The sequence below is a fragment of the Numida meleagris genome, chromosome Z (genome assembly GCF_002078875.1).
Source record: "Numida meleagris isolate 19003 breed g44 Domestic line chromosome Z, NumMel1.0, whole genome shotgun sequence".
In the NCBI taxonomy this organism is placed as follows: domain Eukaryota; kingdom Metazoa; phylum Chordata; class Aves; order Galliformes; family Numididae; genus Numida; species Numida meleagris.
This window is the reverse complement of record NC_034438.1, coordinates 52,470,839-52,493,051: the sequence shown is the minus strand read 5'-3', so window position 1 is coordinate 52,493,051 and position 22,213 is coordinate 52,470,839. Positions and strand designations below refer to the sequence as shown.

The 22,213-nt window shown below is 41.2% G+C and overlaps 1 protein-coding gene across 5 annotated transcripts in view; it reads left to right on the top strand.

Annotated features, from left to right (window-relative positions):
* The window catches only part of TRABD2A (TraB domain containing 2A), a 92,542-nt gene that overhangs the window by 31,256 nt on the left and 39,073 nt on the right, over nt 1-22,213 (top strand). The gene's annotated exons all lie outside the window — the stretch shown is intronic.

Genomic DNA, 22,213 nt, shown 5'->3' with positions numbered 1-22,213 from the left:
CCAACTTAGCGAGTCCTCAGTTTGAAAGAGAAATTTTCTGGGATTTTTTTTTTTTTTTTTTTGCTCCTCCCAGTTCTAAGACATTCTTTTCCTTTGAAGAATACCATGGCATGCCATGTGACAGAGAAAGAGTCCAGTGTCACTAGGCTGAAACCTTACAACAGGAAGACCTGTCTTTAATTCTCAGCCCTGCCATAGCATTCCTGCCATCACTGAACCAGCAAAATATCAGGAGTAACAGTGCTCTGTAGAGCTGTTGTGAAGGTACTGCAATGAAAACACCAATCCAGTACTTGGAAATAGTATAGCAAATGGATCACGGGAAGAGGAGTGACACCAAGCTTCTGCTGTTAGCTGTTCAAACTGGGTACCATGTGTCCACATGCTGTTATCACACTCAAGTTCAGCTTTTTTTGAGGAATCTTCAGATGCTGATCATTTCCTAGCTTGAGAATCTATTTTCCTGAGCAATTACTATTTTGGTCATGCTTTAGAGAAGTGGAAGTGAGGTTGTTCCTGCAAAAGAAGCTGAGGACATGTGTGAGGTAGCCTGAAAGTTGTGAGTGAAGATGGAGCTAGTCACCCAGAAACTTCGGATTTTTCACATGCACTGAAACTATTGTGAGCAAAAGATATTTCAAATATTTTACTTCAGAAGCTAGGAAGGCCTCTTTGGGCTGGAGAAAAGGGAAAAACATTGTTCAAGATTACAACAGAGGTGCTTTTGTAGGTGGGTACAAATCGATTCTGTAAGCAACAATCAAATAATTGCCTTGGAGAAAAGGAAGTACTAGAACAGAGTTGGTTTTCATATTTTCTCTGTGGTTCTGTTAATGTGTCTGTTAACTTCAGGTGATGCTACTTTTGCTTGTGATATTTTCTATTAGGAGTTAAAAAAAAATTTCCTTGTAAATGATTTAGTGAATTTTAGTGGATTTTTGTTGATTTATGTTGGTTTACTTTTAGTGAAGGATTTATTAGGATTGACAGTGTCTCTGAACATTGCAGAGATCAGCTGTAGCATATATTGTATTTTGCCCCTTAACTGATCTCTTTTCTTGGAATAGGAATTAAATTGTTACTTTGGAGTACTTTGGAGAAGATTATCTTCTAAAACATGGTTACTTTAGATCACAATGCTGCAACAGAGTGGTTACCTACATATTTATTTGGGGAATGGGATAGATGATATCCCAGGTTTTCTCAATTTTCAGGGCTCTAATTTAGTAAATTAAATGATTTTGGAGACTAGGACACTATTTCACTGTTCTTTTGCCAATGGATGTGTTGAAAAACAACAGAAAGACATATCCCTTCAGATTACAAATAAACATTATATTGTCTGACGGATGCTTTCATGTGGCCTGAATCTACTATTCCTGAGTGCATTGTCTCCCATAGTCAAATAAATGATGCTTGGTCATGGTAACTTCTAGTTACAGCCTGCTGGTGATTTTGCTGGGTTTATGCCTACAGGGAGTGGTGCCCAGTGACTGCAAGTGCAGAGCTGAAGAGAGGATCATTTGGCAACATGCTGAACACGAGCTAGCAAATCACAGAATCAAAGAACCATTAAGGCTGGAAAATACCTCTAAGATCACCAAGTCCAACCTTCACCTGACCCCCACCATGCCCACCAACCACATCCCTCAGTGCCACATCCACATGGTTCTTGAACACTTGCAGGAATGACGACTCCACCACCTCCATGGGCAGCCTGTGGCAGTGCCTCATCAGTCTTTCTAAGAAATTCTTCCTAATATCCAACACCAACCTTCCCTGGTGCAACTTAAGGACATTCCCTCTCATCCTACCACCGTCACCAGGGAGAAGAGGCTGACCTCCACCTCGCCACAACCTCCTTTCAGGGAGCTGTAGAGAGCAATAAGGTCTCCCCTGTGCCTTCTCTTATTCAGTCTGAGCAATCCCACTTCCTGCAGCCTCTCCCCATAGGACTTGCACTCCTGACCTGTACTCTGAAACACCTGGATATTTTCCTATAGGCTTCTTGTAGTATGAAAGCAGAATGCACCCTTTGTTTCTAGATGTGATGCTTTATCAGATAACAAAATATATGTTGACTGAAGCAGATTTTTGAAAATGCAAAGATATTTAAAAGAATATGCCCTTTTAACCTTAGAGTATTTGAGTTCCTAATTCCTCTGCTGGCATATAAAAACCTTTGGCCATTTGGGCTGTCTGGAGTAGACCAAAGTCTTCTTAATACTGGATTTTGAAGCAGTATAGAGTGTCCTTGTTCTTTTCCACGACACAGTTCATAAGAAGATGTGAGTACCTCTTCACAGATACTTTGCCTGCATTGTGACAGCCCCATCATCAGTATCACTGCAGAAGGAGCTGTGAACAAGCGATTTTCCCAGCAGTTAGAGAACTGAATGTATGTGCTCAGGTTTCTGGGGGTGAGGAGTTTTTCTTGTCAATTTGATTTTGCTGTCAGCTGTGTTGCTACATTACAAGGATGCAAAGGAAAGATGGCAGTAAGCTTTTGGGCCTAAGGCAGAGGCGAAGGTTGTGTCTTGCTTTCTTGTGCCTTGCTGAATGTCCTTTCATTCAGTAATGAAAGGGTATCGAAGAGAGAACAGAATGCATGAAAGACAGATGCAGTGTGATCTTGTGGGGATTTTTGGCTTCTTGAAAACATGGGATTGGTATAACACAGATGGAAGGATGTTTTTGCCTTTTGTGCATGCAGTTCAAAACTTCTCTTGGGATGCAGCATCATACTTACAGAAAGTAAAAGTAAGGGAGCCTGAAACAGAGAAGACAAGCTATGTCCTTGAGTTCTGCAGCTTAAAAGGTTCTTCACTGCATTCCCTGCCGGCATAGGTCCAGTAGCTAATGTTTATTCTCCTTCTGCTGGATTGTTTACAGCTCAAGGCCAAGGAATTATGTCTTCTGAATATGCTTTTGCATATTACAAGTAAAAATGGATAGGAAAAGGTTTCTTTTTCCATGGCAATTTTGCAGGTTATGAAAAGATCTCTCTGTTTTGAATTGCAGTGAATGGCTGTAACCTCAAGGTTATGGAAACTGGAGATCTAGAAGCACTCTGACTTAGCCAAAAATCTCTTTGTTGGCTCCAAATTGACTTACTTATTGTGCCATTATATTTCTTTGTAACAGTTGAGTTTTGTTTCAGGTCTAGATATTTGAATTGGGCCTTGGAAGGGTACAGGCTCTTTTAGATGCAGGCTACTTATATACAGAAACATAAACTTAGGCTTCAGAAAATCAGATCTGAAAATGCTGTGCCTTTCAGGAAGCCGGCTAGATAGGCGTTGTGCTGACTTACAGACTAGTTCTGTAATTCTGATACGTTTGATTTCTTTCTGCCTTAGGCATTTCCCAGGTCACCCATCTGCATGCTGTCTTGGCTGGCATTAAAAGATCCAGCTGTTACATGCACATTTCATTTGGGCTTTCAAGTCACTAGAAGTATAAGGCAGTTTGGTAGGAGAAGAATTTTCTTCCCTGTGGGTTGCTTTTGTCAGTGCTGTGAAAAGCGAAACAAAATGCATCATCTACACTTGAGACATCTGGATGTTTTTGAAAGTTGCGAACAATTCTTGGAGAATTTGAGGTTTGTGTGAATGCCCTGGCACAGAATCCTTTTATGTCTGCTTGCGTATTCCATAATCCTGTGAACTTTTACAGTTCAGGGCTGATGCCATTCCAGTCAAGGGAAGCATGCACGTGTGATAAGACTATGCATGTTGCAACAACTTGGCAGCAAATCCCATCTCCAAGAGTTAAACTTGGTATTTGCTTCTGCTCTGCAGTCCTTCCTGCCAGTCCTCTCAGCCGCAGCCTCTCCTCCTGCATCCTGCTGGTTGCTGTTGGCAATGTCAAGCCTCTGACCAACAAGCTTTTTGCATGTGGGAGCTGGCTCTGTGCAAAGAGCAGACAAACTGATTGTTATTGTTAATCCCTCTGCTCTTTAACTCTCTGCCCAGGCTCCATACCATGAGACGGTGCTAATATCCAGGCTCAGTGTGGTTCTTGTCATACTTTCCAGCTGTCTCCAGGTGAAGCTCTCAGGCAGCCTGTGGTCATGTGTGATAGACACCCATGCCACCACACTTCTAGTAACCCTTTCCAGTTGCTAGAAATGTGTCACAGATCTGTTGAAGTTATAGGAGCAAGTTGAGTGGCCTGTGAGCACTGTGGAAATGCACAAATGGTTTCTGTTCTGTAGCTAAATTAATAGCTAGTTTAACAGTGTCATCTGGTATGCTAAGTAGGCTTATAAATATGCTAATTTGATCTTTTCTAATAATTTAGTAAAATCAAAATGAATAATTTGGAGGCCAAGTTAACTGCCTGCAGCTTCCACTTATTAACATTTCTAACTGAGCTGGTCTGCAGTTATCTTCAGTGGGTACACATCTCCTGTGATGTGGGGTTTTTTTTTACTCACCAGATGTCACCGTACAGGGAGGATGCTAACTGCTATTATGTAGATAATCTCCAAGATGAAACCATCTTGCCACGTAACAAACAGAAACCTTTGTGATCTTACGGGAGTACTGAGTGTAACCAAGTTACAAGGAAAGGTATAGTTTTCCATAGACTGCCTTCTCAGAAATTAATCTTCGGGAAGAGTATTGTTTTGTACTCTGTCTCTCCACAACAGATGGCTCTAAACTGCTTTTTGTGTATATAATACTGTGTTCTGTAGTCAATATCAGTTTTGTATTACAGCAGCATCGGAAACTTTTAAAATGAGGAGTCACAAAAGTACAAAAAAAAAGACTGCAGATTGGAGCAACCTTCCAATCAATATGACTGTTAGTGTTATCTCAGTGCTCGATTTTCAGCTGCTGGAGAAATTGAATGTTCTGGTATCACTTGAAACAAGTAAGTTCTGGGCAAAGTAGCTAGGCTTAGAATATGAGGAATGTTGCAGAGATAGCTGGGAAGACAAGGTAACAAATGTACAAAATTCTCCAGTGCTGTGGCTATGCAGTTGGTTCTGTTAAAGTAGAAAATGCCAATCTGAGACACCCTGCTGGTTTTTGCTTGTAATTTCTAATATAGTTTATAAAATCAGAACTTGCCTGCTCTTTGCCTTGTGTGGCTTGACACACGCATTACCTACATTTTAACAACTTTACTGTCTGAAATGATCAAGCCATTTTTAGAGCATCCTTTCCTGAGGGACATAGCCTGAGGCAGATGATAAACAGGTGGCAGCTTAGGTGTCAGAGGCTGAGAAACCATCATGCTTGCCTTGCCACACAGAACTGTACAGTAGACAGTGTTAGTGGGCCAGTGTAGTGCATCCCTGATGCACTGGCTGCTAGGGCAGGAGGCAGCCGGGTGTGCTACCCTGGTGCTTCTGGGAAGCTGTTGGAGTGTCTTGCTGAGGCCCACAAGGTATGTGTGGGAGCTTGGTGACAGGGATCCCACTGTGTTTTGCATAATTGCTTCTCAGCATTTGCATATGAAACTCTTGGAAACTGCATAAGCATCATGTTGTTGACTCATACGTTTTTCTGATGCTGTGCCACCCCCAGATTCTGTCTGATAGTATGACTGCTTTCAGAATAATTTCTCAGTTTTGTCTGTGTATGGACTTTATCTTCCTAGATGATCACTACATCCATAATTGTTGAGAAATACTTATTTTTTCCAGAAAAAAAAAAAGAAATCTGTTTAACCTTTCAATTATAAACAAGGGGAAAAAAAAAGAAAAAAGATTTTTTTCATAATATATCTCCTTTACTGAGAGAGACAAAAGTTCACAATTAATTTTGAGCTCCTTAGCCAATTACAGAAATATACTATCAGGAGAGAACCCTTACCCTTGGAAGACCCAGGGAGTTAGCTTGCTTAAGCACTTTGCCTGTTTCTGAGCACTAAAAGTCCTTTGGTTTTGGTTTCCTCTTTGATTAGAAAGCTCAGGAGATACGATGGACTTCAGACCCAAATTTGTTAGAAACATTGCAAATCACTGTAATTATGCCATTATGTAGTATATCCATTAAGCTTTTACTGGATAGGAAATATTTATTTAATAGTATTAGGAGGTATCAAGAATAAAATGGGACATGGAAGGATTATGATGTCTTAGCTCATGCAGCTATGTTTGTTCATGCAGTGATCTCATATAGAGTGTTTCGATCACAGTAGCACAGTGTGACCATGGACTCCCCAACCCATGGTTAATAGCACAAAGTGGTTTACAAGTTCTGGCTGAAATCTGTGTTTGATGTCACTGTTTGGAAAAAAGGAGCAGCAAACATCTAATCTGTATGGATTGTACCGGTGTGGTGGACATCTTTGTAGGTCATGTGCACAGTGGAATACTTTCAAGGATAGAAGCTTTAAATGCCAGCAGTCCAGGGACCAAGTTTGTGGTAGCTCCTGGTGAGATGGTGCATCCGTCCAGTCACTCTGGGCTGTTTGAGGTTTGGTTTTTCTGCCCTTTAGAGCACGTGCTTACTGCAAAGCCTTTTTTTCTGTGTTGGCTGTAGTGCCTGCCGACACCTTTGAAAGACATCCAATTCTCAGTTAAGGGTTTATTAAGGAGAAAAAGTCTGAGGAGGAAAGCCCTCATGACAAAACAGAGGTCTTATCTTGTGTTGGCAGTCAGAAATTTGAACAGTTATCAAAATACTTTACAGAAGCGCACATGGGGTTTCCCTTCTTCTGGTCTGTGTCCCCCCCCTGCCACCACACTCATGTAGTAGTCCATAAATGCTGAGCTGCCACCTGTAACTATGGAAAAGTTTCAGAGGACTTTTCTGGGTTCAGCCAGAACAGATAATGCTGCACCTGATGTTTTGCTGCTTGCATTTCCTTCCACATGAAAAAATTTGATTGTACGTATTTGTGTTCACTTACATCCAGCACCGTTTACCCAACTTGTTAAAAACACAATTTTTCTAGGGTAGATAAAGATAAGCAGTCTAATGGCTGTGATTAAAAAAAAAAATAGAGTGGGCAGAAGCAAAATGTTTAAAATGGATCTTCTGGTGGCCAGATTTTTGAGAACTCTCCACCAGCATGTCTGCAATGGCATGAAGTCCTTGGTAATGAAAAAAATACTTACTACACTATTTTGCAGCTGGGGGAGAAAAATCTTAAAACCAGATTGTGAAAGTAGGAGAGAAGAAGAAAAAAAAAGGTAATCTCATGAAAGAATAGATTAGAAATACCTGAGGATGGTGAACAGCCTGAAGGAAACAAATATTGTAGTTAAAAAGCAGTGCAGTTTTGGATAAATGGGGACACAAATAGAACTGGTATTGGTTTTGCCAGTGGAAGTTACTGGCGTAGAGAAGGTGAGAGGGAATCAGTAAATACTTCAAAACCAGCAGAGCCAGATGGCATGCAGCTTAGGCTTTTAAATGAATGAGCTCAGCATAGTGTGGACTGCTAACTAGCATATTTGAAAATTCACGAAGAACGTACAAAATCCAAGAAAAAGATAGGGGCAAGTGTAGTAACAGCTTTCAACAGGGTAAAAAGATGCCCTAGGAAATTGTTAAGCATTTGAATTAAAACAATCCTGAAAAGTAACAGAAGGTCAAACAAGTCAACTTGTTTATCAATCAGTGTTTTCCAACTACTTTAAATTGAAATTAGTGGTGGAAAATGGTGGTGAAAAATTACTGGACATCTTGTACAGTGCTGTTGCAAAGATTCTGTCAGCAAAGAAAAGTTATACTGGGTGTAGAGTGTTTTTTATTTTCTGATTACTTCGATCTTGTTTAGGTGGTGGCTTTTAAAATGTGTAGACATTTCATGGACAATCATTAGGTGTCCTTGGATGGCTAGTCTATCTCACTGCAACTTAAATAAGCACATATCTGCACCAAAAATAGCCTTGCAGTGTATTGAGGGATGGCCCGGTGGCTTTTGAGTAATAGTCATTCAAGATAAGAAATTGTGCTGAGAGAACTGTGACAACCTCTGGAGCAGAATTTGGTGGTCGCTGAGAAAACTGAACATGTAAGGCTGAATTAACTGGAACTTAAGCAGAATTGCATGTTCCTGTCTGGATGTAAAATAAACATACTAATAATATTTTTAAGGGTCTCTACAGAAGAGCGATATTGTCCCAGTGGGGCCTAGGTATCCCTTGCAGACAGATTCAGAAGGCAATTGTTGTGAATTGGATTTATGTTTATTTGATTATCTTTCTTAGATTAAGAGAACTTTGCAGAAGTCCAGTGTCCCAGGAACTGGATGGCTTGTTAGTTCCCATAGCCAGGTGGGTTATTCATGAGGGAGTAGTTTTCTGGAGAACACAGCTTTCAGGTTTTATTTTACTGTATTTGAAAGATACCTGCATGCAGTTGAATGTACTAAATAAATTGTACTAGATACAAGCCCTCATACATGCCGGCTTGGTGTGTGTCTCAGGTTCACACCTCTGAACCAATAGTGCTGCTGTTTTTACATTTGTAAACTCACACTTTCCTGGCATGCATGTTAGACAGGTTGGATGCTTGTCTGGTAGCAATGCTATACCCTTCATCTGAGAGGTCTTCAGGAACTTCCTCCTCCTGGAAAGAGTTGTACAGTGGAGTTGTACTGGAGGCTGCCAGGGACTGGGGTTCTGAGTTTGGTGCCAAGTGTTGATGTTGACCAGACAGAGGACATACCAAGGGAGTCAATTTTCTCCATTGGATCTCCTGCTCACAACTTAAGAGCGGGTGTAGAAGTACTTCCTTCCTCAATGCTTCTTGTCACCTGGCAGAGCATTGGTACTGTCATGTTAAGAGAATCTGACCCATCAGCATTGCAGCTTGTATTTGAATTTGATACTGAAACATGGATATTGATTGTCATTGAGTATGGGAGGCATGAACAGTTATGAAATGCAAATGTGATGGCAGTTAGCATATACAGTCAAGTACTGAACATGTGAAAGTCAGGAATGAGCCTTACCCTTCTGCTCCTTACCTTTGGAGCAGCAGAAAAATGAGGTGTGTTGGTGGGCTTGGAGACCTGACCAGGTCAGTCAGCAATTTCATTAACTGGGGCTTATTTGAGCAGTCGTGCAATCACATTAAATGCTGTCAAGTCACATGCAAATCAGCAGAGGATAAGTCTTGAGAAGGCTTGTATAGGTAGAAGGGAATTTAAGCAGAGCTCAGGGTTGCACTGTTGGATGAGGGGTTTTAGCCAACATACCATAACCAGCTCAATTTACTACTATATTGTGAAATCCTGCTTTTGAGTGCAAGATGGAGGATACAAACTACAAACTGAGACACTACCAGGAATGTTATACTTAAACTGCAGCACTGATCAGTTGGAAGATTGTGTTCTGGTTAGGACTAAACTTTTTGGGCAATTATGGGAGACTCAGTTACAGAGGACTAAAGTATTCTCTGGCTTGATTTTTTTTTTCTTTTGAGAGGGGAATTTGCATTAAAATCCAAGAGGTTTGTGTACTGTTGATCATAGAATCATTTGAGTTGGAAGGGACCCTTAAAAGCCATCTAGACCAGCTCCCGTGTAATGAACAGAGACACCTACAGCTGGATCAGGTGCTCAGAGCCTCATCCAGCCTGACCTTGATTGTCTCCAGGGATGGGGCATCCACCATCTCTCTGGGCAACCTGTGCCAGTGCCTCACCACCCTTATCATAAAAAACTTATTTCATATATCCAATCTAAATCTTCCCTCTGTTAGTTTGAAACCATTTCCCCTTGTCCTATCACAGCAGGCCCTGCTAAAGAGTTTGTCCCCTGCCTTCTTAGAGCCCCTTTAGATACTGAAAGGCCGCTATTGGGTCTCCCCAGAGACTTCTTTTCTCCAGGCTGAACAGCCCCAGCTCTCTCAGCCTGTCCTCACAGGGAGGTGTTCCATCCCTTTGATCATGTTTGCAGCTCTCCACTGGATGCACTCAACAGGTCCACATCTCTCCTGAACTGAGGACTCAACATTTGGATGCAGTACTCCAGGTGAGGTCTCACCAGTGGAAAGCAGAGGGGCAGGATCACCTCCCTTGCCCTGCTGGGCACACTTCTTTCAATGACTGTGAGGGCATATTACTGGCTCATGTCCAGCTTGCTTCCACCAGTACCCTCAGGTCCTTTCCATCTGGGCTGTGCTCTATCCTTACATCTCCCAGCTTGATCTGTGGATAGCTTCTCTTCTGTGTACAGCACAGTTCAAAGTTAATAGTTCAAAACATTCTGAATGTTTACATCTAGTGAAGGAATTGATAAATCTGATATTCTAGGCATTGAATAGCACCTGGAAAATCAGTAGTAAGATCCACATTTTGTATTACTTAGGAGGGCCATTTTATTTATCAGCATTGACTGTGATATAAAGAATGCTGCTTTTTTTGAGATGCTGAGTAAAGTTCTACAGTATTTTTGCCTGCTTTTTGAGCAGTTTCACTTCAATTAAAATATGCAGTATTTCTCTGCTTGTCAGGTTTGTTTTAGCAAACGTTTACTAGCAGAAGTGTAAATTCTGAAATAGTCTATTTTAAAGACATGTTATTGCATTTGTTACCGAGAAATAATGAACATGCATTTTATGTAAATTTGCAATTGAACTTTTGTCAAGGTATGAAAAACTGTCTTCTAGCTAATCTGTCCAAATAAGGCCAATTTTTAAAGGCTAAGAGGAAGGATTAGTCACTTGAGTTTGCTTTTTAATTTTGAATTATGGAACTGTGGAACTAGTTAGATTCTTTCTCATAAGTTGATAATTTATTAGTAGGTAAAAGTGAAGGTCTGATGAATTATTTGCTTCCTGTCTTGGGGTAGATTTAAAGTGAAAGCCAGACCCACCTATTTAAATGGAGACATAATTTTACCTGTAATTCATATGTGTTCCCACAATCCTTCGCCAGTCTCCACTGGCCTCACAGAGGTCACAGTGTTGCCAGTGTGCTAAACTTTAAGGCCTTCTGATACTTTCTGGGATACTTAAAGGTCTTTCTTGGATTAATTCCAAACTGCTTAGCAAATTCTGGAGGTTTGACCCTCTTTCAGGGTTTGGGATTTGTATAGACTTTGAAATGTTTTTCACATGGATGGTGATTTCACTCTTTTTTTAATCTCTGACAAACAGATGTTCTTCTGTGTAAAGTTCTCTAATAAAATGTTTGTTTGATATAGATTTTGTATTCAACACCAAAGCATGTTTAGTAACTTACCAGGCACGACATGTTTTGAACAGAAAGTCTCTGTTGTCCTGCTAGGTTTGTATTTAGTTGTATTTGATCATGAATGCTGAAGAACCCAAGATCTGGTAACACTGAGAGAAACTTGTGTGTGGCATAGGTTTTGGATGAGTGTTCTTAGGGCACTGTCTATGAAGGCTCCTACACCAGTAGGGTTCTTGTAGACATTTCTTCCAAACTGAAATGTCACTGAATCTGGAAGAATTAGGGAAGAGGTATTGCTGACATTTCTCTGTTTTCAGTGAGTTCCCTGCTCATCTCTTAGGAAGCAAAACCAAAACAGAACAAAACAAATACAAAGTTGAGCTGAAATTTTAAAAAGCAAGGCAGTGCCCTTGGGAAAATTGTAACTTTTGGAAAGGATATGGAGATTTGGGGCTAGGGATGCTTTGAAGGGTGACCAAGCACCAATTTGAATAGAGAAGCCAGATAGAGTGAAGCAACACAACACACCAGCATACCTGTGCGCTGTATGATCCTGGTATCTGGCGTCTCTGAGAAGGAGTGGATTGAGCTATGAAGCAGGGACTGGAGCTAGTCCATTGAGGTCCCCATTAACACCACTTCACTATTAATGAACTTGCAAACAGTGTTGCTTCCCTCCTGATTTGGGGATCATACATCACAGTGAAGCAAATATCAAATGTCTTGTTCTAAGTAGGCAACTTAATCTCAAGAACTGTTTCTAGTTAGAAAAATTAGAGATGAAGACTAATCAGAAATGCCAACAGACCAGTGTTTTTTTCCAGCATAATAAAGTGGGGAGTTTGTCGTATATGCACAATAAGAGATTGTTTCTTTTGTTTCCTGGATTTTGACACTAGTTTCTCAATACAAAATTTATTTTCTTTGTATATGAATTTGGGAGTAGCATTTTAACCTTTCTTTTTTATGAATATTCCAGAAAAACGTCTAGTAGCTATATAGTGAGACCGTGTTGTATATATAAACATAGCTTGACCCAATAGATAGCTTCCTTTAGTCATTTTGTATCACAGTCCAGAGTGTTGTGATCTCTAAACTTTTTTTCTGGTGTCACTACAATACATAGACACCTGGGTTGTGGAACTCCATCCCTGATGTCCGTATCTGAAGAGACATGAGTGTAAGGAATTCCAGTAGCTGTTGCCTGACACAGAGAAGATGCACATTTGTAATGTTGTGTAAATGTGTAACGAAACGGAAGGAGAGGATCCTTCTGCAAGTATTTGTATGGGTGCTGTAAATAAGGTTGAAACTCTTTTGTTCGTGTATGTTATGTTTTCATTCAAACTTTTGCTTTCATATTTTTTGAGCGAAAGACGTACACTTGAGCTGTACAGGCCTTAATGGGCGTTTGTTTTCCAAAATATTGAATTTAATCACTGGAGAGTTCCTGGGAAAGATCTGGTTATTTTGAAAGTGCAGCTTGCCTCAATATATCCAGCTTGGAGAGGAGCCACTAGAATTTTGTTGCTTTGATTACCTGCTTATTGTTTTCTTTCTATCATAGTTTTATCAGATAGATAGACTCCAAACGACTGCTGTTGTACAACATTGTTTGCATATTATTTCCATGACTGGATTTAGATTTTGATGTTTTTGTACACCTCTATGTATATAAGATCCTCCGAGCTTTGGATAATTATCAGTGCACTGTATAGTTTTGATTTGGTGTTGAAATTACAGATCTTTAGCTAATGGCTGCTTACATTTTTCTGTGCATGAAACAGTGGTTGATTTGGTACTAATTGCACTGTTAACTTTTCCACGTACCTTCAGTGAAAACATTGTTCTCCCTAGCCCAGAAAAATTATCGAAGTGTTCTCCAAGGTCAAAGTACAAGTGCTCATGAGATAAATCTTGCTGGGCTTTGTTCTTGTATTACCAGCATGTTTCATCACACCCCAAAGCCATCCTCCTTATCGTAGCCCATTTCAGTTTTGACAGACTTTTGTCATCTTGATGTCTCTGTGAAATGATGGGCTCTTGGCAGATACCTCTTCTTTTCTCAGAGGTCATTGAGCAAATGTTTATCCAGGACACTTACCCTGACAGTGACTGTGTCTGACCATGTGCTAAAACTGAGTTAGGGAACGTGACCTGCCCTGGCCTTTTGCAAATTTATTTGACTATCTAAGACCTGAAAGAGTGAAAGAAGACTAGTTTAGCTCATTGTTGGGACTGCTGTCTATCTTCTTCACTGAGGTGATTAAGAAGTCTCTGTTTAGTTATTTTAAAAGGTGTGAGTTCAGAGCTACTCCATGGTTTTCCTGCTTGACAAAATATCCACATAATTTTTCCATGATGCTTCTTGTTCCAGTCCATTACAAGTGAAAATGCTGGTAGATGCCTGTTACAAAGCTACTGCAATCCAGTTGGAGCTATCGTTGTTCCGACTTCATAAGTTAGTGGACTGCAGTTATTTTTAGTAATTTAACACAGCTTTATAAAATGTGTTTAGCAGGGGAAGGAAAATAATAAAGTCTTGTTATACAGCTAGTAATCCTTGGGGCTAACAGAGGAAATAATTATCCTTTCTTCTGACCTTGTATACATTGAAACTGGTACAGAAGTACACAGATTAAAAATCGTCCATACTTAGAGACCAATATCTTACCTGATCTGTGAGGTTTCTTGCAAATCAGCTGAACAGAAGCAGTATCTTAAAATTCCAAAGGGATTCTTGTCCTATCACTACACTTCCTGATAGAGAGTCCCTTTCCAACTTTCTTGTAGGCTCCCTTCTGATACTGGAAGACAACTGTAAGGTCTCCTTGGATCCTCCTCTTCTTTAGTCTGAAGAACCTCAGATTCCTCTACCTCTTTTCATAGGAGAGGTTCTTCAGCCCTCTGATCATCATCGTGGCCCTCTTCTGGACTCACTCCAATGTCCATGTCCTTCTTATGTTGGGATCCCCAGAGCTGAACACATTGCCTTGAGTGGGTTCTTACAAGAGTGGAGCAAAGGAGAAAAATCACCTCCTTGCCTTGCTGGCCATGTTTCTTTTGATGTAGTCCAGAGTGCAGTTGGCTTTCTGGGCTACAGGTGCACATTGTTGGCTCATGTTGACCTTCTCATCAACTAGCACCCCCAACTTAAGAATGGCCTTTCTGAAGTCCATTCTTTGTCTAACTTATATTTGTGCTTGGGATTGCTGCAGCCCCGATGTGGAACCTTGCAGTAGGTGTTGTTGGACAGTCTGATGTTAGCACAGACCACCTGTCAAACCTGTCAAGGTCCCACTGGGTGACACCTTCCAGCGTGCCAATCACACCATGATTGCTGGCATGTAGTAATCCCTTCCAGGAGTAAAACTGAAAGATGAAAAAATATATGTAAACCAAATACTTTTTTAAGAACAAGCTAGGTCCTTAATAAGTTTTGAACATACATCAGTTCCTTGATTAAATTGACAGCAGTTGAGTTTTCATGGATCTGAAAATCAGAGCATTTCAGATTGTTTCACAAGGGGAGCTTGGTGTGTTGGCTGAAATGGGGCTACTGGTCATGTTGTAATGTGGCAAGTTGAGGAAGTAAAAGTAGTTATTGCCTTCGGGTGCAGCCAACTGCCACATTCCAGGAAGATCCACTCAGGGAAGCAGCATGACACGGTTGGTGGCTTGTAAATTCCCAGTCTGCCTTGGGTAACACTCATTTTTTCATGTGACTGAACTCTTAGTTACTCTGAAGAACATAGTTTAGAACTGTGTTTCAGGTCCGTGTGGAATTTTTGTCAGCAGTTCCTCTTGGAAAGCCTTTGCACTGAGAACTTTCAGTCTCTAATCTGCCTGAAGCCAGATGGGGACAATTCCAGCGATTCTTGTCTGAGCTTTTTCTTGGCATCTACCTCTAATATAAACTGTATCTTTCACCCATGCGCCTTGAAAAGGTCAAATTGCTCCGCAGTTCCTCATTTGGAAGCCAAATGCTTCTCTTGAAGGTGCTCTGAGTTGCTTTTGACATAAACACTGGTTTAAAGTTCTTACTCTGTTTGGAACTGCAGCCAGAGTCCCCAAACCTAATTGTTCTGTTGAGCGGAAAAAATGTTTTATCAATGCTGAGTGTTTTATAAGGAACATGCATTTCCCAGCTGGCAGAACTTCAAGAAAATCCAAAATATCTCATTGCATGGTTTCTAGAAGGCATACGATAAATGCCTGGGCTTGTTCCTCACATTGTAAGGGTAGATTGTTTACTCTATTAGCTTTGTAGTCTTTATTTACTCATGTATATATTTATTATGCAAGCAACTTACATCTGCTCAATAGAAACAGGGAGGACTCAAGCTACTGTAAAATTTCTTTTCTAAATTATTCCATTTTTACTAAAAAAAGTAAAAAATTTTTCACTAAAATTAGCCTATCGCCAACCTTTTTTCACTAAAAAAGATGCAAAAACATTCATGGTAGTAGTTTCAGACTTCAGTGCACTGCATTTCTAAGACATTACTGTTTTAGCAAACTTTCAAATGGTTGTCAATTTCGTTGTTGTCCTAATCTGTGTGTGACCTGAGCTGGAAAGGAGAAGTGATAAAATAATCCATGTAGGAGGGGAAATGCAAGAGTTTTTCTTTCAACTAGCAGCACTCCAAAGATCACGTGTATTTGAGCGGAAGAAAACTGGTGGCCAAATCCCAATCACCAATATCAAATTTATTAAATTGCATTGATTGTGGTGTAGGATGATAAAAGGTACTTTAAACGTTGCCCTTGAAGCTGTGGAGTACTTACAGCGGAGTAAGTCAGTGAGAAGAATCTGTAGTCTCAATTTCAACTTCGGCTTAGCGTTGGTTGCTTTGTCTGTTTGCTTTGGTAGGTTTTTTTCCAGATAGGAGAGGAAATTCTGTCTCCTGCCCTAAATAAGGACAGAAAAAGGAATGTAAACTGAAAACAGGACAGCACATTGGTTGCTCTGCAATGAAGTTTGTTTTGTTAGTTGCACTATTGTGGTTTTGCTCCCACCAATTTTAAGGATACAGTGGAAAAGAAGGAAGAGGAGTTGAACTGAAGCAGCACCTATTTTAGTAGAAGAGTTACTTAAAAAATAATAACCGTATTCACAAGTGTCAAATTTTAATTTATAGCCAGTCTCAGCCCAAGAAATGTTAGTTTCAGATTTTCATTTTGCAACTCTGTTATTCTTCTAACACAATGTTGAAATGGCTGTGTTGTTGTCCTGTAAAATACTTAGGAGAAAGAAGACTTAGCACTAGGGTCCTGGAAGCTGGAAAATGAAGGTACCCTAAGAGAAATCTGACTTGCCAGCAATTTTTTTTTGTTTAATTGTTCCCAGGGCTGATGTAGACCTGAGTTTAGGAGATACGTGGCAATGCTAACCCAAAAATGGTTAGATATTGCCAGCTGGAGAAATGCTGGGTAGAAGACAGGCAGGAATTTTAAGTGTAAAATCTGGGCAATCCATCTTTTGCTTTCAGTTGGGCACAGGACTGTATAGATGTGAAAATTACATGAAGGGGTGTTGCCTATTTCAAATGGATAAGATAAAAACGTGTTTGATGAGGATTTGATTTTGTAAAGATTTTAAAAACAATCTTTGCTAATATTTACAAAATTATTTACAAATATAATAATAAGAAAAGTTTATTCATTCTCTAGAAACATGCAAGCATGCATAATCAGTTCCTTTCCAGCACAGAGTGAAGAATCTGGGGGATGAACTGGATGAACGTCATGAAATCTTGGGGCATTCCTGCAGCGCAAGGAGGAACTCCAGCAAGCACCTGGATGCAGAGTTCTTGGGGAGGAAGGGCAGCAGTGGTAGCCCCTGTGGGCTCACAGCCACGTTATATGTTTGTTCAGTAGAAAGACCAGAGCAAGTCTCAGCAAGGTCATGGAGGTGTCCAACTGTGAAGTGCAAGCTGAACTATTGGACAGCAGCAGTCTTTTCCAATGTTTGTTTCATTTCACATTCAGCACATAGTGTGTTGTTTATTTCTCCCGCAATCAGTAGAAACATGACAGCCTTAAAACTGTGTAAATGACTCAGACAAAAGGCTATGAATTAATGCAGTCTATTACAGTCCAGATTGGTGTTTCTTCCAGCAGCAATGTAAACAGTGTTCCTCTTATTCAGCATCATCTACCATTCTTCTGTAACAGGAAAAGAATGATAAATGCATTCAGTGCTTCAGCAGTGCCTGACAAATTACTGGAAGCCCCTTGTTTCTGTAGCTCCTAGTTGGAGAGTGATTGGTTTATGTATTACACATTCAGGTAATAATCAAACATCTTCAGAGCTTCTTTTTGTTCAGTTCTGGAAAGAGAATCTGCAAGATCCTGGCACCAGGAGTTGCCAATGTGAATTTGTTGCCAGCAGAGCAAAGACCAAGTTATTCAGTGCCATTAATTCTGCCACCATCTGAATTGTCTGACTTGAAGCAAACTGAGTATCTGAGAGCCTTGGATGGTGGTGGTAGGGAAGAGGTGCTCCTTCTCCTTGCTGTGCTGTCTTCTGTGAACAAATGCCATATGTAAAACCAAGTCCAAGGGAAACCTGAAGCTCACAAGTAACCCAGAATAGTTTCTATTTCCATGTGTTTCAGTGGTTTCAACTGCTCGTCTCTTGATCTTTGGGTGAGCTCTCAGATCATTTGTCTTTTCTAGTCACCTGAATCCAACATTTCTCACAAGAATAGTCTTGATTTGGGGAGATACTCCTTTTTATCTCCACAAAAGATCTTTTGCAGAGGTGACCAGGAGCGTCTCATGTGGTGCAATAACCCTGGAAGTGACTTAGATGCCTCTGAAGGCTGCAGATAGCAGATTAAATCTCCCCTTGGTATTCTCAGTCCCTGCCAAAATCAAACTTCTGCCTGTGTGTGCAGAATGGTGTTTGCAGGGTTCCTCATGACAGGTGTATTGAGGTTTTCAGAGTCTGAGGTACAGGCACCAGACATCTAAGAATCTGTGTCACACTGGAGCAAGGAATCCCACTTTCTTGTCAGCATTCAGCCTGCTGGATCATTAACATAACAAAGAAGGATTATTGACTTTCATAGTCGTGACACCTTTAGTTTGAAGCTGTCTTTGATTTGGGACAGTAGTGTTCATTGGCCCAGAGGAGCTGTGGTCTCCTCCAGGTGAAGAGCAAGGAAGCAGACTTTTTAGAAGAAGGAGGAAAGAGGAAGCTGAAGAGGCTGAATGGAAGCTGTAATGGATGCAGTTGGTGGCTAGGAAGGACCCAAAAGCAGCCTGTGATTCTGTAAGTCAATTAAAAGCAAATTGTCTGGCTGAGTGATTGCAGGGCAGGGAAGATGCTCCCCAGACTATAATTCAAGGGGCTGAATGGCCTCGAAAACTGAGAGCAAAGAGGAAAGAAAAAACAGAAGATGAGGCAAATGATGGAACAGATGTGAACGCTTTTGTTGGCAAGACTTGGAGGCTAGCGGGATGGCGATAGGCTAATTTGAGGGACATAATGCCAGGATCCTTTCATATGCAGAAGAGCACTTTGATCCAGTGTGGATGAAAGTGCTGAAAAGTGGAGAGGATGGCAGGGGGTCTTTTGTCTTTGACAAAAAAGGCATCTGCTGGGCTCTAACCTCCTTTTTTTCCACCCCGTTAGCCTAGTAGGCCACCCCAACAATGCTAGCAAAGGGGACAAGTGTCTCGTGACAGCTGAAGAAATCTCCAGAAGGAGAATAAGGCTTGCTGCAAGATGTATACCAGAGAGCTTAATCGATTTTTTCCACAGTAAAAAAAGGGAGAGGACTAGGGGAAGACAGAGAGATCACAGTGGAAATGGGAGGTGGGAGGAAAAAAGATCCCTTTATAATAAACTTGTTACTTTTGTTCTCCGAATACATCTTTTCAGGACATGCTTTGATGCCAGTATGAATACGCTTAAAGGAGCAGGGCAGGGTAAAGTTGCAGGGGGGATGGGGGTGGAGAGTGTGAATTAAGGAAGAGTAGTCTTGCAGGGAGGACAAACATTGAGTGATCTCTGCTGATTCCAAAACAGGGAAGATTTTTGAATTAATAGAGCACAGTGCAAGAGACAACTGGAAGATAGACACATACTTTGTGTAACACTTGTTTGAGGAATTCAGCACAGCACAAATTTTTGGTTTTTATTTCTAAGCAGAGCTGAAAAAAATTCTTCAACCTTCTTTTTCTCTTGTTGTCTTAACTTCTTGGACTGATCAGAAATGAAGGGACTAAAATGAGATTCAGGAAGACAAGCAGTTGCATTTATGCCAAGCAAATACAGCAGTTGCAGATCAGCTGCTGATTTGATCCCTGCTTCTCCATCTCATACTCTGTTGGCTTTCTTTCAGCTTTTTATCTCTGGTAAACAAGACTGGGATCCAGTCCCAAAAGTTCGATGACTGTGGTCTTCAGTGAGTATTGCTTTGTACCTAGTCTTATGTTTTCTTTCAGAAATAATGACAGATGAGAGCTATTAACATCTGAGCAACACCCACCTTAGCAAATTAAAGCCTTTCAGAACAGAAGGTTCAGGGATCTTCCTTCCTTTGAGATCCTGACAGTGTTTATCCATTACTGTTTTCCAAAGATAACCTTCTCCCTGGGGCACGGCTTTAAGCAGCACCTGGTGCTGCTAACAAGTCCCTCTATACGCCAGCAGCCCTCTTTCTGCCTGGGAGTCACTCTTCCTCCAGGAAGGTACACATGATGCAGAAATGAAGAGAAGCTATGACATTATTTCGAGAGGCTCTACGTACACTGATGCAACTTAATTGTAATCCTGTGTAGTTGTTCAGTGGGTATGCTGTGATGCCCCTTCAGCAGACGTCTCTTCCAATTCAGACCAGCTGATGTGGAGAACGTTTTTGGCAAAGGCATGTCCTAACCTCCAGCTATGCAAAGCCTGATGACATGAGCTACTGTAGCTCATCAGGAGGGACTAATCATCAAGGCAACTGATGCGCTTTTGATTCCTGACCATTTATCATATCTTGACTTTTCTGCCTCCCAGTGTTCGAGTTGTGATTAAGAATGGTGCTGTGGGAGGCTGCTGCTGCTGCCAGCAAGGGAGCCAAGATCACCTCTGTCCCTCACACACCAAGGTGAAAGTCACCTCACCACAAGGTGGTTCTTGTTTGACTTCACTCCCAGGTGCTTTGCACAGTGATGGGATGCAGGACAAGAGCCAAAGGAGCGAAGATGTTGCTCTTGGGGAAGTATGACCTGGCAGTCCTCCACGCCAGTGAAAAACAGTGCATGCAGCACCATGCAAGCTGACCAACAGTGCTGTGGGGTCTAGGGCAACCTGCTGTGTCCCCAGGTAGATGTGATAAGGGCTATGTGTAGGAATCTCAGCCAGTGATCTTGGACACTTCATTTGTTCACGGAGGTGAAAGATGAACCACCTCATTAAGAAAAGCCTTCCATATGTGGGCAGGCAAGTCCTTCAGCTGCTACCATCTTGAGATTTCTATATGTGTCCAGTATCAAGGTTTCCATCTGCACACCAGAAAAAACCACCTTTACTGTTGTCCAGAGATCTGTCAAAGTGTTGTGTCATGCCAGCAGTAAGTCTGGAAATTTGAAAGTAGTGGCAGTGAGTTGTTGCTATTTCTGTGTAATCGTGTGCAGTAATCCTTCATATCTGCAGGAAGTCATTCCAGTTTTAAACTGTGCCCTCAAGGCAGATCTATTCAGCCATCTGCAGTTTACTGTGTGCTAGTTTTTTATTGCTGGTGAGTGGGCATGAGGAAGGAAGATGCCTGTTTGAGATGACCTGGTTGCTGCCTTCCAGGCCAGTTGGGTGACACTGTCTGGGGGAGAGACTGAGTCTGTTTCCCCTAAAACATGAGGCAAGACTGTAGGGAAGAGGTATGCAGGGGGCAGAGAATAGCCTGCAGAGAGCCAGTCCAGAGAAAGCAAAAGCAGGAGTGCAGTCTGTGAGAGTGCAGCAGAGAGGAAGGTTTGCTTTGTTTTTATGTCTCATTGAGCAGGTTAGTGTTTTCTCCACAGAAGATGACTACCCTCTGCTGGTTTGTGTTTGGATTAAAAAACAAACTGTAAAGATTGCAAAGCCTCTGTGATATGCATTGAGGCATAGCTACCTGACCAGCACAGGAACCCTTTACAGGTCTTACTGCCGCTCTGTGGACAGGAACCATCTGGTCATTGTTTCAAAGGCTGCAGAGTCTAGTAAGGACCATATTGCTTGAATGGTAAATTATCCCAGTGGTTGCTGGTATAGTAGTCCAAGTAACCTACATAATAAGCCATCCTCATGGAATTGTTTTTGGCTGGACTGATTGAACATAGGAGCTTTTCCTCACGTGACCTCACAGTTTTGGCTGTAGAAGCCTTACATTTTCAGCATAGATTTGGCTTCTGTCTCAGTGAATCTCATCTGGTCATTAACATCCATTAGAGCTTCTCTGAGTGGGAGGTGAAGCCAAACAAATGGAAAACAGTGACTTCAGAGTGCAATAAACTCCAGCCTCCATGAAAACTTCTGTCCAGAAAAAAAGCAATTTCCTTTTCTTTTTGTTTAATTTACTTCCAAATAGAGCAAACGTCCTTTGCAATATCATCACTGGTTAGTTTGATGTAACTTTCCTCAGTGTCCACTTTAAGATATTCTTTCAATCAGGTGCAGCTTGCACCAAAAGAATGAATTCTTGCCCTTTTTAAACATGTGAGATGGGAGCAAACATTTCATGAGCACACTTCCGGAATTAACATTAAATTTTGTTTCTCATATTTGGCTCAATGCATGGTGATTTGGAGCCATGAGGGCATGTTTAGCTGTAGTGGGGACAGCATGATTTCAAGTTCTATGTACTTTTCTGGATTGTACTAGGAAGGAGGAGACTGTGCCATTTGTTCCTACCTCTAGCTTGTCTGTCCTCGAAACCCAAGGCTTGGTTCACATAATCTGAGCACACAAAGAATGTGTTTGCTTGTGTGTGAATTTTGTGTTGGCAAATACCTCCAGTTTCATATTGTTTGGATAGAGTTTGAAGCCGATTTCCAGGAAGAGTGAATTCCACAGAGTCCTCCTCACATTGAACAGTGTTATCTGAGCTTGGAAAATAACCCTCCCAAGAATA